Source organism: Solanum dulcamara, chromosome 3, assembly GCF_947179165.1.
Source record: "Solanum dulcamara chromosome 3, daSolDulc1.2, whole genome shotgun sequence".
Classification (NCBI taxonomy): Eukaryota; Viridiplantae; Streptophyta; class Magnoliopsida; order Solanales; family Solanaceae; genus Solanum; species Solanum dulcamara.
In genome coordinates, this window is record NC_077239.1 from 66927769 (window position 1) to 66943882 (window position 16114).

Consider the following 16114-nt stretch of genomic DNA (forward strand, 5'->3'; position numbering starts at 1 on the left):
TTAAAGTCGGATGCTTCCCCGAGAGCTTTTGTCCTGACATTATAGGACCTGGTTGGATTGGATCCATGAGTGTTCGTCGTTCATGCCTTGGCAAGGTATGAACGGGCGTGGCAACGATGTCGTTTCGTTGTACCTTCACTGGCTCATAAGTATTGGTTGTCGGTTAAGAGAAACTCCCAAATAAGTTTTGATAGCACTCTGAGTCAGATTGAGTTGAATTGTATATGATTGGTCCAGTCTAAATCATACTCTTGTTTAGACTTAGGACATTTGATTGAGTTGTCACTCCTTTTGAGTTGAGCTCCCGAGTTGGTTGAATTATTCTTCCTTGATGTTTGTTGTATTCGGCCATTTTACATACTCGTACATTCCATGTACTGACGCCATTTGGCCTGCATCATTTCATGATGCAAAGACAGGTACTAGAGATCATCAACCGGCGCTCCGTTGAAGATCCACTTACACTTCCAGCCAGTCGGTGAGTCCTCCTAGTTCCCAGAGGATATTGGGCCTCTTGTATAGTTTTTGGTTGTCCTTTTTTTATTTAGATTATCGGTAGCCATGGGCTTATCATTGGCACCTTTTAGACTTGAATAGAAGCTTCATAGACTGAGATGTGAGGAGGTCGAGCGGTCATCTTGAGGATTCCTATTTTGATTATCGTCTTGATTGTAAATGTTTGGCCTTCGGCCCTTATGATATGAGAAGTATTTCTTAAATTGAGTTTTCTGCTAATAGAATGTTCTTGAATGAATGAGTCATTGTACCAAGTGGTTCGCTCGGAGGTCAGAGATGGCCTTCGGGTGCCGGTTACGTCTAGGGTACCCTCCCAGGGCGTGACAAACATGGTATCAGAGCACAGAGTTCAAGTGTCCTAGGGAGTCTATGAAGCTGTGTCTAGTAGAGTCTTGCTTATGGGTGTGTTGTGCACCACACTTATAAGCAGGAGGCTATAGGACATTAGGAATTGTTTCACTTCTTTCATACTCTGAATTCGTGCGTTTATAAGTTCCAGATAATGCCTCCAAAACGTACCGCTAGCCAGAGGAATGTTGATAATGCAGGGATGCCACAGTCGGAGGCACGCCTAGCAAGGGCTAGAGGCTGACCCGCGAGATATGCGGAGGCACCTCAAGTGCCATCTACTCCACCTGCACCCACATCAGAAGCTGAATTTCGAGGGGCAATTGCCATGCTCACTCAACTAATGGCCGACCGAAGCGGCAATCAAATTTCGCCGACTCTCAGCTCTAGTTCCCAGGAGCCATCTGCTGCCACTAGAATTAGAGACTTTCTAAGGATGAACCCACCGGCATTTACGGGTTCTAAGGTTGATGAAGATCCCCAGAATTTCATTGATGAAATGTGGAAGATTGTAAAAGCTATGCACGCTACAGAAATCGAGGGGGTCGAGTTGGTGTCTTATCAACTCAAAGATGTGGCAAACATTTGGTATAACCAATGGGAGCAGAGTAGGGGTGAAGATGTTGAACCTACTAGATGGGATGAATTCGAGGGAGTTTTTCTTGACCACTTCTTTCCCCGAGAATTGAGGGAAGCGAAGATGGAGGAATTTGTTAATCTGAAGCAGGAAGGTATGTCGGTTAAGGAGTATGGCCTAAGGTTCATCCAGCTGTCCAGGTATGCTCCAGAAATGATTCCAGATGTGAGGTCGAAGATGAGGAAGTTCGTCTCCGGATTAGGGAGGCATGTGAAAAAGGAATGCAAGGCAGCATTGTTGATCTCGGATATGGACCTTTCCAGATTAATGGTGTATGCTCAACAGGTAGAGGAGGAGAAGAGAAAAGACAGAGAAGAGCACCTGAGTAAAAAGGCAAGGTCATTTGGGCATGAGAATGAGCAGAGGCAAAGCAAGGGCAACAGGTCCTTCTTCCAGAAGAGGCCTTCCACCTATGCCTCATCTACCGCCAGCACACCGATGCCGCAGGACAGGTATGATCGGCAGGGACAAAGTCGCCAGAATTTCAGACCCCAGGTTTCTCAATCCCCGGCCAGTGTAAGTCAGGGTTCGAAGGGAAAGCCACCATGCGGCAAGTGTGGTAGGCTCCACTTGGGAGAATGCAGAGCAGGAAGGGTTGGTTGCTATAAATGCGGCCAAATGGGCCATCTTCTGAGGGAGTGTCCAACATGGGGGAATAGGGCCCAGTCCTCTGCCATCGCACCACCAGCTAGAGGAAAGCAGAGGGGCGCTACTCCAGGTACGAGTGGAGGTACAAACCGCCTATATGCCATGGGTAATCTCCAAGATCAGGAGAACTCTCCAAACGTCGTGACTGGTATGATTCGAGTCTCTTCCTTTGATTGTTATGTATTGATGGATCCAGGTGCCACCTTATCTTTTGTAACTCCTATGTGGCTAGTAAGTTCAATAAAATCCCTGAACGTCTTCTTGAGCCCTTTTGTGTGGCCACTCCTGTCGGTGATTCTGTCTTAGCTAAGAGAGTCTATAGAGATTGCACTGTGTCAATTCATCACAGGGACACCTTGGCTGACTTGGTTGAGTTAGACATGGTTGATTTCGACGTGATCCTTGGCATGGACTGGCTTTATGTCTGGTATGCCTCTATTGATTGTAGAACTCAAATTGTCACATTCAGATTCCCGAATGAGGTTGTCATAGAATGGAGGGGTAGTCCTATTGCGCCTAAGGGTAAGTTTATTTCATACCTTAGGGCCAGGAAGCAAATCTCAAAAGGGTGTATCTATCACCTTGTCTGAGTGAAAGATGATAGCATTGAGTCTCCATCCCTTGAGTCGGTTCCGATTGTCAATGAGTTTCTGGATGTCTTTCCTGAAGATCTGCCTGGAGTCCCTCCTGATAGGGAGATCGACTTCGGGATTGATGTTCTTCCTGATACCCAACCTATCTCAATTCCCCCATATAGAATGGCTCCGGCCGAGTTGAAGGAGTTGAAGGAGCAACTGAAGGACTTGTTAGATAAGGGATTCATTAGTCTGAGTGTCTCGCCATGGGGTGCTCCGGTCCTATTTGTGCGGAAGAAGGATGGGTCCCTTAGAATGTGTATCAACTACAGGCAGTTGAATAAAGTCACTGTGAAGAACAAATACCTTCTCCCCAGAATAGATGACTTATTCGACCAACTTCAAGGTGCCACTTGTTTCTCAAAAATAGACTTGAGATCCGGCTACCACCAGTTGAAGGTGAGAGAATGCGATGTTCCGAAGACTACTTTCCAGACTCGTTATGGCCACTTTGAATTTTTGGTCATGTCTTTTAGGTTGACTAATGCTCCCACCGCTTTTATGGATCTCATGAACCGAGTATTCAAACCGTACCTTGATATGTTTGTGATTGCATTCATAGATGATATTCTGGTTTACTCCAAGAATGAAGAGGAGCACGCCTATCATCTTAGAGTCGTTCTACAAACTTTGAGGGACCAGGTATTGTATGCAAAGTTCTCTAAATGTGAATTTTGGCTTGCATCGGTGGCCTTCTTAGGCCACATTGTATCTGGAGATGGTATTCAGGTGGATGCTCAGAAAATAGAAGTTGTGAAGAATTGGCCTAGACCCACATCCCCAACAGAGATACGGAGCTTTCTGGGCTTGGTCGGGTACTATCGAAGGTTTATAGAGGGATTCTCATCCATATCATCACTATTGACTAATCTGACCCAAAAGAAGGCTAAGTTCCAATGGTCTGATGCTTGTGAGGAGAGTTTCCAGAAATTGAAGACCAAGCTAACCACTGCTCCTGTTCTAACCTTGCCCGATGGAACAGAAGGTTTTGTGATTTATTGTGATGCCTCCAGAATTGGTTTGGGTTGTGTGTTGATGCAAAGGGGGAAGGTGATAGCCTATGCTTCAAGACAGCTTAAGCTTCATGAGAGGAATTACCCAACTCATGACCTTGAGCTGGCAGTTGTGGTGTTTGCACTTAAAATCTGGCGCCACTACCTGTATGGAGTGCATATCGATATATTTACCGATCACAAGAGCTTGCAATACGTCTTTAGCCAGAAGGAACTCAACCTTAGGCAAAGGAGATGGCTTGAGCTACTCAAGGACTATGATATGAGTATCCTCTACCATCCAGGTAAAGCTAATATTGTTGATGATGCTCTTAGTAGGTTGTCCATGGGTAGCACTAGCCACGTGGAGGAAGGAAGGAGGGAATTGGCGAAGGAGGTACACAGATTAGCCCGATTGGGAGTTCATCTGGAAGAGAATAATGAAGGTGGATTTGCCATTCAGGATGGGTCTACGTCCTCACTTGTGGCAGAGGTGAAGGAGAAGCAAGACCAAGATCCCGTCCTTCTCCAATTGAAGGGAGGAGTTCACAAACAAGAGGTAATGGTTTTTACCCAAGGGGGAGATGGTGTGTTACGATACCAAAATAGATTGTGCGTGCCAGATATTGATGAGGTTCGAGAGAGGATTATAGCCGAAGCGCATAGTTCTAGATACTCTTTTCATCCGGGTTCCATGAAAATGTACCATGACTTGAGGAAGATCTACTGGTGGAGCGGGATGAAGAAGGATATTGCGGAATTCGTTTCCAAATGCCCAAATTGTCAACAAGTGAAGGTTGAGCATTAGAGACCATGTGGTCTAGCCCAAAACATAGAAATTCCAGAATGGAAGTGGGAGATGATCAACATGGACTTTATTACAGGCTTGCCGAAGTCCCGAAAGCAACATGATTCCATTTGGGTAATTGTGGATAGAATGACGAAATCAGCTCACTTCTTGGCGGTTAAGACTACTGACACCACAGAAGACTATGTGAAGTTGTACATACAGGAGATCGTTAGATTGCATAGGGTCCCTTTGTCTATCATCTCAGACAGAGGAGCCCAATTCACTTCCCAATTTTGGAAATCCTTTCAAAAGGGATTAGGTTCGAGGGTGAACTTGAGTACAGCCTTCCACCCCCAGACAGACGGCCAAGCAGAGCGCACAATTCAAATATTAGAGGATATGTTGAGGGCGTGTGTGCTTGACTTCAAGGGAAATTGGGATGATCACTTGCCTCTAATAGAGTTTGCGTATAACAATAGCTACCATGCAAGCATTCAAATGGCTCCTTATGAAGCCTTGTATGGGAGGAGGTGTAGATAGCCCATTGGGTGGTTTGAAGTTGGTGAAGCCGAGTTGATTGGGCCTGACCTCGTCCATCAAGCCATGGAGAAGGTACGAGTTATCCGAGAGAGGCTAAAGACAGCCCAAAGTCGCCAAAAATCGTACACCGATGTGAGGAGGAGAGACTTAGAGTTTGAGGTGGATGATTGGGTGTATTTGAAAGTATCACCCATGAAGGGGGTCATGAGGTTTGGAAAGAAGGGGAAACTTAGTCCTCGATACATTGGCCCGTACTGAATTTTGAAGCGGATCGAGAGTGTCGCTTATGAGCTGGACCTACCCTCAGAACTAGCTTCTATTCATCCAGTGTTCCATGTCTCAATGTTGAAAAAGTGCTTGGGCGATCCCTCGCTGGTAGTCCCTATTGAGAGCATTGGAATTAAGGATAGCTTATCCTATGAGGAGGTCCCAATCCAAATCCTTGATCGCCAAATCCGCAAATTGAGGAACAAGAAGGTCGCCTCAGTCAAAGTCCTGTGGAGGAATCAATTTGTTGAGGAATCCACGTGGGAAGTGGAGGAAGCCATGAAGTCTAAATACCCACATCTATTTGTGCCTACCGAGGAGAGCATTGAAGGTAATGACTATTTCCTTGACTCGAATTCATTCGTACCTTTTTGAGTTTTGATTGATATTTGATTAAGAATTTGATTGATTAAATGACTGAATTTTGATTGTGATTTATACCCCGAGTCTATTCTTGGTTGCTCGTCATTCGAGGACGAATGATCCCAAGGGGGAGATAATGTAACACCCCTCAAACTTTTTCCTAAGATTCGGGCCTTCTTTGTACATGTGTGGGGCCCATCGTATTTATTTCAAAGTACATGCTTGAGTTAAGATGAGTCCCTGAGGAGTTTAAGAGCGTTGGAGGTGATGTGGGGTCATCGAGGACCCCTAGGACCGAGCTAAGTCCAAAAGATCCGTCGTGGCTAAGTTTAGGACGAGTTCACGTAAGGGTCGACTTTCAATGACCCTATCATCTGAAAGACGTCAATTTGGGTGGCCCCCGACCTATCAATTTAAAGGTCGTCGAGTCTTCTTTCCAACGCCACCAAGAACGTTGATTTTGGAGTTCAGGGCCAAAAGATATGACGATCCGAAGACGAACTAGCACGATAGGGATTTCATTTTGGTCTGGGTTACCACTGCTGGGGAAATGGCCCTGGCGCCGTAAGGGCGCGCCACTATAGCGCCAGGAACATGCCTCAGTAGTTTGGTCCCTGGCGTGATGCGCCACTAAAAATGTGCAGGGTTTTGGGGCCGAATTCCCAGAATTTGGAACAATAGGCTTAGCGTTGTAAGGGCGCGACGCGCCACTATCGTGCCAGGAATATGCCTCAGTAGTTTGGTCCCTGGCGCGGCGCGCCACTAAAAGTTGTGCAGGTTTTAGGCGAAATTGGCCTTGGCGCTGTAAGGGCGCGATGCGCCATTATCGCGCCAAGGGCGTTTTAGCCTATTTTCAAAACATTTTGAGGAGGGGCAATTTGGGAACTTACCCAATTATATATATGTAGCCCTTGGCCATTTGGGAACTCATTTGGCAGCCCTTACTCTCTCTCTAAAAAAGCCCTAAGAGCTCCTCTCCCTTCTCTCTACTCTTCTTCTCCATTTCCAACAAAGGAGTCCAAGAAGCTTTAAGATTAGATTCCTCCATTAAAGACCCAACCTCAAAGTTTTCTTCAAGTCTTCACTAAGGTATGTAAGGCTAACCAGAACATGGGTTGAGTCCACCCATGTGCCCTATTCTTGTTTTGAGGTTAAATGTCCATGAAAATGGAGTTTCTTGATATGGGCTAAGTTTGAAGAGTTTTATCCCATATTTATTTGATTCTATATGCATTGATGTTGTTGAGCTAAGAGGTTCCTAAAATGAGCCCTTATGTGAGTATGAGATGATGAAGAAATGAGTTGCTAAATATGTTTTATTGGTCTTCTTAATTATGTAGACTTGATAAAGTATACTATTTTCTTAAACATGTTGCTTATTATAAAAAAATGTCGATTTGAAGTCTTGAGGATGTGATGAGTCACAAGGTTTTTCTCAAATGGATGGAGGTAATGATTGATTATATCTAAATGATGTTATATATGTGCATTTAAAACTTCCTTGAAGATGTGATTGAGATTGAGCATTGTGATTGAGATTTGATTGTAATAGAGTTGATGAGTTGACAAGGTTGTCATGAGACTTATTGATATAAGATGATTGAGTTGATTTGATGGAGTTTTATGGCCTTCGGGTGACAGTTACGTCTAGGATACCCTCCCGGGACGTGACACTATACTCCTTAACTGTCATACCCTCTTGTTTTAAATTTACAAACTCTTCTACTTTCGCTTCCCTCAATTCTCTGGGAAAGAAGTGATCAACGAATGCTTCCTCAAACTCATCCCAAATAGTAGGCTCTACATCCTCACCTCTACATTCTTCCCACTAGTTATACCAAATATTTGCCATATTTTTGAGCTGATAAGACACCAACTCTACCCCACTGATCTCCGTAGCATGCATCACTTTCAAGATCTTTCACATCGAATTAATGAAATTCTAGGGGTACCTCATCAACCTTGGAACCCGTAAAAATTAGTGGGTTCATCCTCAAGAAGTATCAAATCCTCGATGAAGCTGACGGCTCTTGGAAGGTAGAGTTGGGTGCCGGTGAACTCTGGCTACCCCTCTAGACTGCTATCAATTGGGTGAGCATAGTGATGGCACCTCTAAACTCAGCTTCAGAAGTAAGAGCTAATTGAGTAGTAGGATCTTGGGTGCCTCGGTAGACCTTGCACGTCGGCCCCTAATTCTTACTACTTACAGTGGGGGCATCTCAGATTGTGGAACTCCAGTATTGGCGGCGTTCCTCTAGATAGCGGTGTATTTAGGAGGAATTATCAGCAAATGCGTAAAGCACGAATTAGGAAGGAGCATTTAGAGTTAAACTATTTTGCACGAACTCAGAATATGAAGAAGGGAAATAATTCCTAATGTCCTATAGCCTACTGATTATAAGTGTGGTTCAAAACATACCCATAAGCAAGACTCTACTAGACACAGCTTCACAGACTCCCTAGGACTCTTAAACTATGGGCTCTGATATAAAGTTCTTCACGATCTATGAGGGTACCCTAAACATGGCCCGCACTCGAAGACCATTATTGGTTTTCAAGAGAACTAGTTGGTCCAAGCACTCCTTTATTCAATCATATTCTATCAGCAGAAGACTCAACTCATAAGAATACTACTCATAAATAAGGTCAAAGGTCAACCATCTATTCAAGCAACAACTAGTAAGAATGAAACTAGTCAAAACAAAATAAATCAACATTATCAGCACTCTAGTCTATGAAGCCTCTATCAACAATCTAAGAGGTATCAATGATAGGTTCATGGCTACCACAAATCAAATAAAAGAAAGTCAACTCAAAGCTGAAAAGATAACTATGGTATCCTCCGAAAACAGTGAGGACTCACCAACTAGCTGGAAGTGAATAGATCATCAACGATGCGCATGTTGATGATCTCTAGTACATGTCTCTACATAATGAAATGATGCAGGTTCAAATGGACTTTAGTACATGAAATGTACGAGTATGTAAAATGGCAGAATGAAATATGTATTAGGGTAGAATCAAATCAACTCAGAATCTCAACTCAGGAGAAGGAACAACTAAATACAGATATCCTAAGTCTAAATAAGAATATGATTTAGACAATACCAATCATATACAATCCAATCCAATCCATTCCAATCCGACTCAGAGTACTATCAAGACCTATATGGGAATTTCTCTTATCCGAAAACTATCACTGATGAGCCAGTGATAATAAACAAACTAACGTTGTTTCCACGTCCATTCATACTTGCCAGGGTAGGAACAAATCAATAATCATGTATCCATAACCAATCAAGTCCTATCATGTCAGGACAGTAATTTGGGAAATATCTGATTTTAACAGTTCAATCCTCTCCTACGTTTGGCAATTTACTTATTGGGTTCGAGTTATTACTTACTCTTACCCAATTTGGTGCTCGATACTCCTCCCAAGACTTAAGCTCATAATTTTATCAATTCAAATCAAACCAAATCAATAAGTCTCTTTTGGACTCTTTCAATTTATTCATTCTATCAAATCAATCCCTTTTACCAATCAATTTCCCAACTGTTTTAAATCATGTAAATAAAAGACATTTTAGACAATCATTTATGACAATATTTAGGACTATCAATTTGTTGATACTATCATTACTATCATCACACTCACGTTCCAATCATAATCGTACATCCACAATTCAAGGTTCTAGTGTAACACCCCCAAAAAAATTTCACTAAGATTCAGACCCTTATTCGTATATGTGTAGGATCGAACCCAACTATTGTGAAGTGTGTGAATGAGTTAGGATGAGTTGCCAAGTAATTGAAGAGTGTTAGACGTGATGTGGGGTCATAAAAAATCCCTAAGAACAAACTAAGTCCAAAGAATTCGTCTTGGATAAGTTTTAGAATGAGTTTGTATAAGGAGTCGACTTCTAACAACCATATCTTTTGAAATATGACGATCTGGGTGGCCCACGATTATTATATTAAATTTCTTCGAGTCTTCTTTCCAATGCCGCCAAAATTGTAATTTTTGGAGTTCGGAGTCAAAAGTTGTAACTATCCTAAGACGGACTAGTATTGCAGGAATTTCAGGCTTGGGTGGTAACTGCTGAAAACCTAGGCTTGGCGCCGCAGTGGCGCGACGCGCCACTATCACTCCAGGAAAAAGCCTTAGTAGTCTGTCCCCTGGCGCGGCGCGCCACTACGAGATGTGCAGGGTTTTTAAGCCTATTTTCCAGAACCCAGAAAACTTAGGCTTGGCGCTATAAGGGAGCGACGCGCTACTATAGTGCTATAAAATAGCCTCGATAGTTTGGTCCTTGGTGTGGTGCGCCACTATCAGATTTGAAGGTTTTAAGCCTATATTCGACTTAGTGTTGCAGTGGCACGATGCACCACTATCGCGCCAAGAGTGTTTTAGCCAATTTTTTGCAGATTTTTGAGGAAAGGCAAATTGGATATTTTTCCTAATTATATATACACTAATTTGTTCATGTTTTGTACCATTATTTCAGCCCCTTCCCCTCTCTCTCTAAAAATACCTAGAAATCCCCTCTCTTCCCCTTCAAATCCTTTTCTAACAAGGATTGCCTTCAAGAACTTCAAGAATTCAAGCCTTTCATTGAAGACCTGGCATCAAGGTTTCTTCAAAGTCTTCACCAAGGTATGTAAGGCTACTCAAAGCATGGGTTGAGTCCAGCCATATGCCCTACATCTTTTTTGGGATTGATTATTCATAAGGATGAAGTTTATTGATAGAGTTAGGTCCAAATAGGTCATTTTCATTTATTAACCTAATTTTTATTATGTTGATGTTGTGGAGTCAAGAAAGTGATGTGCTACATGTTGATTATGATAAAGAATGTTAATTTTCTTAATATGTTGCTTATCTTACATTGTTGATTTAAAACCTTGGAGTTGTGATGAGTCCCAAAAGATTTGTTAAATGAATAGAGGCACGATTGGATAGGTTTGTATATTGTTATAAATGCATATTTAATCTACTCTTGAAAGATATGATCGGGATTGATCGGATAGTATGATTGGGAGAGGTTTGATTGTGATAGAGTTGATGAGTTGATAAGATTGTAAATGAGACTTGTCGATATGATTTGACTGAGTTGATTGGATGGAGTTTTATGAGCATTGAGTCTTGGGAGGAGTATAGAGCACCGAATTGGGTAAGAGTAAGTAATAACTCAAATCCAATAACTACGTCGCCAAACGTAGGAGGGGATGGAACCGTTAAAGTCGAATGATTCCCCAAAATTATTGTCCTGACATAATAGGACTTGGTTTGATTGGATCCATGATTGGTTGATTCGTTCATGCCCTGGCAAGGTATGGATGGACGTGGCAACAACGTCGGCTTATTGTACTATCACTGGATCATAAGTGATGGTTGTCGGATAAGAGAAACTCTCATATAGGTCTTGATAGTACTCTGAGTCGGATTGAGTTGAATTGTATGTGATTGGTCCCGTCTAAACCATATTCTTGTTTAGGCTTAGGACACTTGATTGAGTTGTTCTTCTTTCTGAGTTGAGATTCCGAGTTGGCTTGATTCTCTCTGATATTGATTCATTCGGCCATTTTACATACTCGTACATTCCATGTACTGACGCCATTTGGCCTGCATCGTTTTATGATGCAGAGATACGTACTCGAGATCATCAACTGACGTACTGTTGAAGATCCACTTACTACCAGCTAGTTGGTGAGTCCTCCCAGTTTTCGAAGGATATCGAGATTTTCTTTATTGTTTTGATTTATTTCTCTTGTTTTGATTTTGGTAGCCATGGACTTGTCATTGGCACCCCTTGGATTGTTGATAGAGGTTTCATAGACTAGAGTGTGGAAGTGTGGAATTGTCTGTTAGACTAGTTTTATTCTAATTAGTTACTGATTTGGTATTTGTTTGGCCTTGGGCCCTAAAATTATGAATATTATTCTTATAATAGAGTCTTTCGCCGATACAATGTGAATGAATGAATGTGTGACTGGACCAAGTGGTTCGCTTGAAGGCCAGAAATGGCTTGAAAGCCAGAAATGACACCCCCTAAATATTATTGATTCATGGATCCTTTCTTTCATGAAGTCCAAATAATTTATCAAAGTTTTCTATTTAATTCAAGCATGAAACTTTATGGATTTTTCATATCATGATTCCAAATGCATAGATTATTAAATATTTGAAATTTAATTACCTATCTTATATTAACTTATATTGGCTTTTAAATGCATTAAATTGTTGATTTATCAAAAGTCCTTATATGAAGGCATGAAAAGATTTTGATCATGTTCTAAAGTATTTTTATCATGTTCTAAAAGTATTTTGATCATGTTCTCTCATGCCTAAAGATTTTGATCATGTTCTAAAGTATTTTGATCATGTACTCTTATGCCTAAAGTAATTTGAGCATAACTTTTCATAGTATAGTCCAAATTAGGTGATTCAAATTTCTGAGTAACCATAACATCATTACCTACAACTTTTATGAAGAACATATCTTAAGATTCGGAGTTTAAATAGATCAAATAAATTAATCTTTGTAAGACATAGTGTTGTGACGGAATGGAGTATTTGTAGAATAAAATTCATATCTCGATGTAGAATGCTCCAAATTAGATGATTCTTGAACTAACTGAAACTAGACTTCTATATCTACAATTCTTATGAAGACATCAAATCCTAATAAGGAATTTATCTTATTCAAACGCAGCTTCAAAAACGGATATTCCGTTAAAAGAGATTTCATCTCACCTACCATAGAAAGATCTAGAACAATTTGACATCATTCATGACATCAAAATTCTTCATTGAATTTTCAAGATCATCCTTTATGATTATGTTTATTTATTGTTAGGTCCCTCCTCCACACCTATAAATACTCACCTTATTTCCTCATTTTATTCACCAAGCTTTCTTAAGCAACTCTTCTCTCTATATACTTCTTTACTCCTTCTCAAATATAGTTTTAGTTTTAGTAGTATAAAAATACTACTCTGGTGATTCTTATACTCCGGGTAGTACACAAAACAAACCGGCGAGAAAGAAAAGCTAGGGGTCCAAGAGTGTTCCAATTCGAAGTAAAGCTTTCGATTTAAGGTATGTAAGGTTTTCATAGCATTGGATTGAGTTCGTCCATGCGTCCAATATTTAAATTCATTATAATTGAGTTATAGTTGAGTTTTATCCAAATCTTGAATTCTAAATAAATTAATTCTTCTTCTATTGAATTTGATATATTTATGCATTAATATTATTATTGTTATCTCTCATATTATTGGAATTATTATTCATGGCTACTTTCCCATGAATCCTAATTGAATTGATATTCATGAATATTTTTATACATGTTTTGAGTAAAGATGTTGGCTTTTTATTATTTTCATTGATAAAAATAAAGTTATATGAATTAATACTATATATGTATTTTATTGAGTTTTGAAAGAGCAAAAGAGTTGAGTTTAAATGAATTTGAGCAAATGATATTTTGAGCAAGATGTTTTGATGAGATGTAAATGATATTTTTGGAAGTATAATGATTAATGAACATGAAATGAGATGAGTTTGATGATTTAAATTAAAGTCCAATGAGACTAGATGATGAGTTTAATATGAGCACATATTTTGGGAGTAGTATTGAGCACCGAGTTGGGTAAGAGTTTAATTAACTCAAACCCCAAAACTACGTAACCAGCGTAGGATGGAGGCTATGCCTCTTAAGTCCCAAAAAGAGGACTTTGATGAGTGGATCCAAGATGGTGATGTCCTTTACCCTGGCAAGGTATTGGATGGATGTGGCAACGACATCACTTCGTTGTATCATCGCTAGCTCATAAGTGATGGTTGTCGGTTAGAGAAACTCCCAATTGAGTAAGCGTTGCTTGTTACTATTATTTTTATTATTATATTTTAAACTTGCATTACATATTGATGTTGAGATGATGTTGAGTTCTGAGCTGAGTTTTCTTTAGAGAAGTTTCTTGATATTTGTCCTTACCTTCCTGCCATTTTACATACTCGTACATTCCACGTACTGACGTCATTCGACCTGCATTGTTTTATGATGCAGATACAGGTGTTAGAGATCCTCAACAGGCGCTTCATTGAATATCATTATTTTTCAGCTATTTGGTGAGTCCTTCTTATATTCGGAGGAACTTTTTATCCTTTAATTATTGTTGAGTATTATATTTCTTTTAAGGTAGCCATGGATATGTCATTGGCACCATCTAAGAGTATTAGAGGCTTCATAGACAGAGTTTAATGATGTAATTGGAGTAGTTCTCCTTTGAAACTACTTCTTCAAAAAAAAATTCTTCTTTCATTAGATGTTGTTAATGGAGAGCCCATATAAGTATTCTTATTAAGTCTTCCGCTGATGAATGAATAAGTGATGAGACCAAGTGGTTCTCTCAGAGGCCAGAGATGGTTTCTGAGTGCCGGCCACGCCTAGGGTACCCTCTCGGGGCGTGACATATATTTTCAAGTATAAAATCATGAATTGTGACAGGCTTTCTCACAATATGTAGTTTATGATGATTTGGATGCTTAGAAAAGGTAAGTATTCACAAGTTCAAGTTATAATCATGGTTTTCAAGGAGTTATTCTTATGTTGTATTTTCATGATATTGGATTGGTTGATTTTCCATTCCTAATGATTGTGTTTTATGTATTGTATTGAAATTAACTTAGCACCGAGTGAACTTTATGGTAGGGATTCATGAGGGAACCCTAGTAGTAACCATTAGTTCCTAAACTACATGCCACCGTAGGTTTTGCCTTTACATCTTAGCTAGTGGATCCACATATAGCCCATGATTATGTTACGTTTATGATATGGAGTCTACCTTGGCATGTAGCCTCTCTTTTCTCAGTTTGAGAGTTACATCAGATTTTATGTTATAGCTCACATAGTCTTAAATGTCAGTTAAGGTTAATATCTCTTACATATGTTATGTTCTATAAGCTCTTATGATAATTTTTTATGATGCATTGACCACATATTTACGATTTTCAAACACATTCAAGTTTTTTACTCATATTTTAAGATATTGGTCATACATCACATGTTCATATTGAATATGTCATATTATCATTGTTCATGCATGCTTCTCACATACTTAGTGCATTTTATGTACTAACACATTTTTTTGCCTATATTCTATCACAATGTAGGGCCGGACAATCTTCACGCGCACTCCACTCGTGGTTAGAGTTCAATACTATTTTCTCATTGTTGGTGAGTCCTCAAGATTCAAGGACAAGACATTTATCTTTCATTATTCTTTATGACGTTTACTTCCATATTTTGGGTGAGCTAGGAGCTTGTCTTATGCCCCCATCTAGATTAGTAGAGACATGTTAGATGTTATGGAGTCTATGTTGTCTTCTTTCCATTGGAGTTTGAGTTTGATTCCTCTTTTATCAAGACATCTATGTTTAGACTTTTATTCCGCTTTTATGATGTTTCTTGTTATGTCTTAATTATCTTATGAATGCTTATTAACAATATGCTAAGAGGCGTGGTTGGATTCCTTCGGAATTCTAATCGTTGTATCGCACCTAGGGATTAACTTGGATCGTGACATCAACAAAGGACTTCGACGACATGACATAAGATAGAAAGCCCCAAAGTAAGGTATGTAAAGCTAAAATCTCTTTCGCCATTAAGGCACAAACCAGAGTCGTATATTCCTACTATAAATGGCGTTAGAGATTATAAGTAAAGTCTTCCTATTTTACAAATCCTTTCATGTTGGAGGTCAACGTATATAGTTATAGTACTCTATTTTTAGTCAAAGAAGTCATATGTTTCATCTCACCATATGTGTCTTCAGTTGAAACTCTTAGAAGTTACAGGGTCCAAATGTATCATAAATTTAAAAGAGGTAGTTGGCCACAGGTTATCCGTATGTATATAGATAACGTAGATATATGATTCTTAATCAAAAGAAAATAATCAATAATTATATCGTGAGTTATATAATTCATGAGTTACTTATTACAAGCCTTTGCATGAAGGCTGAGATTATAGCCTACTCTAAAGCGTTGGTGAATATTTTTAGGGCTACTATATGTGATATTATTTTGTGCACAGAATTCAAATAGAGTCGGTTGGAATTTTCAGTCGTGGATTCACCTTACTTAACAGGCCTACAGGCAGACCATACAGGAGCCCTAGTAGGTGTGCCTTGACAAACCTCGTTACTCAATCTATGAGATTTCACACATGGTCATGACAATGGGTTGTAGATGCTATACATGGTTCACTTATCGCCAACGGTAGGTCATCATGTGACTTTTTGCCGGTTAGTTTTGCAAAAAGCACAAAGAAGCTATTTAATGAAGTAAAGATTTCACTTAGGCAAATTCTAAGAA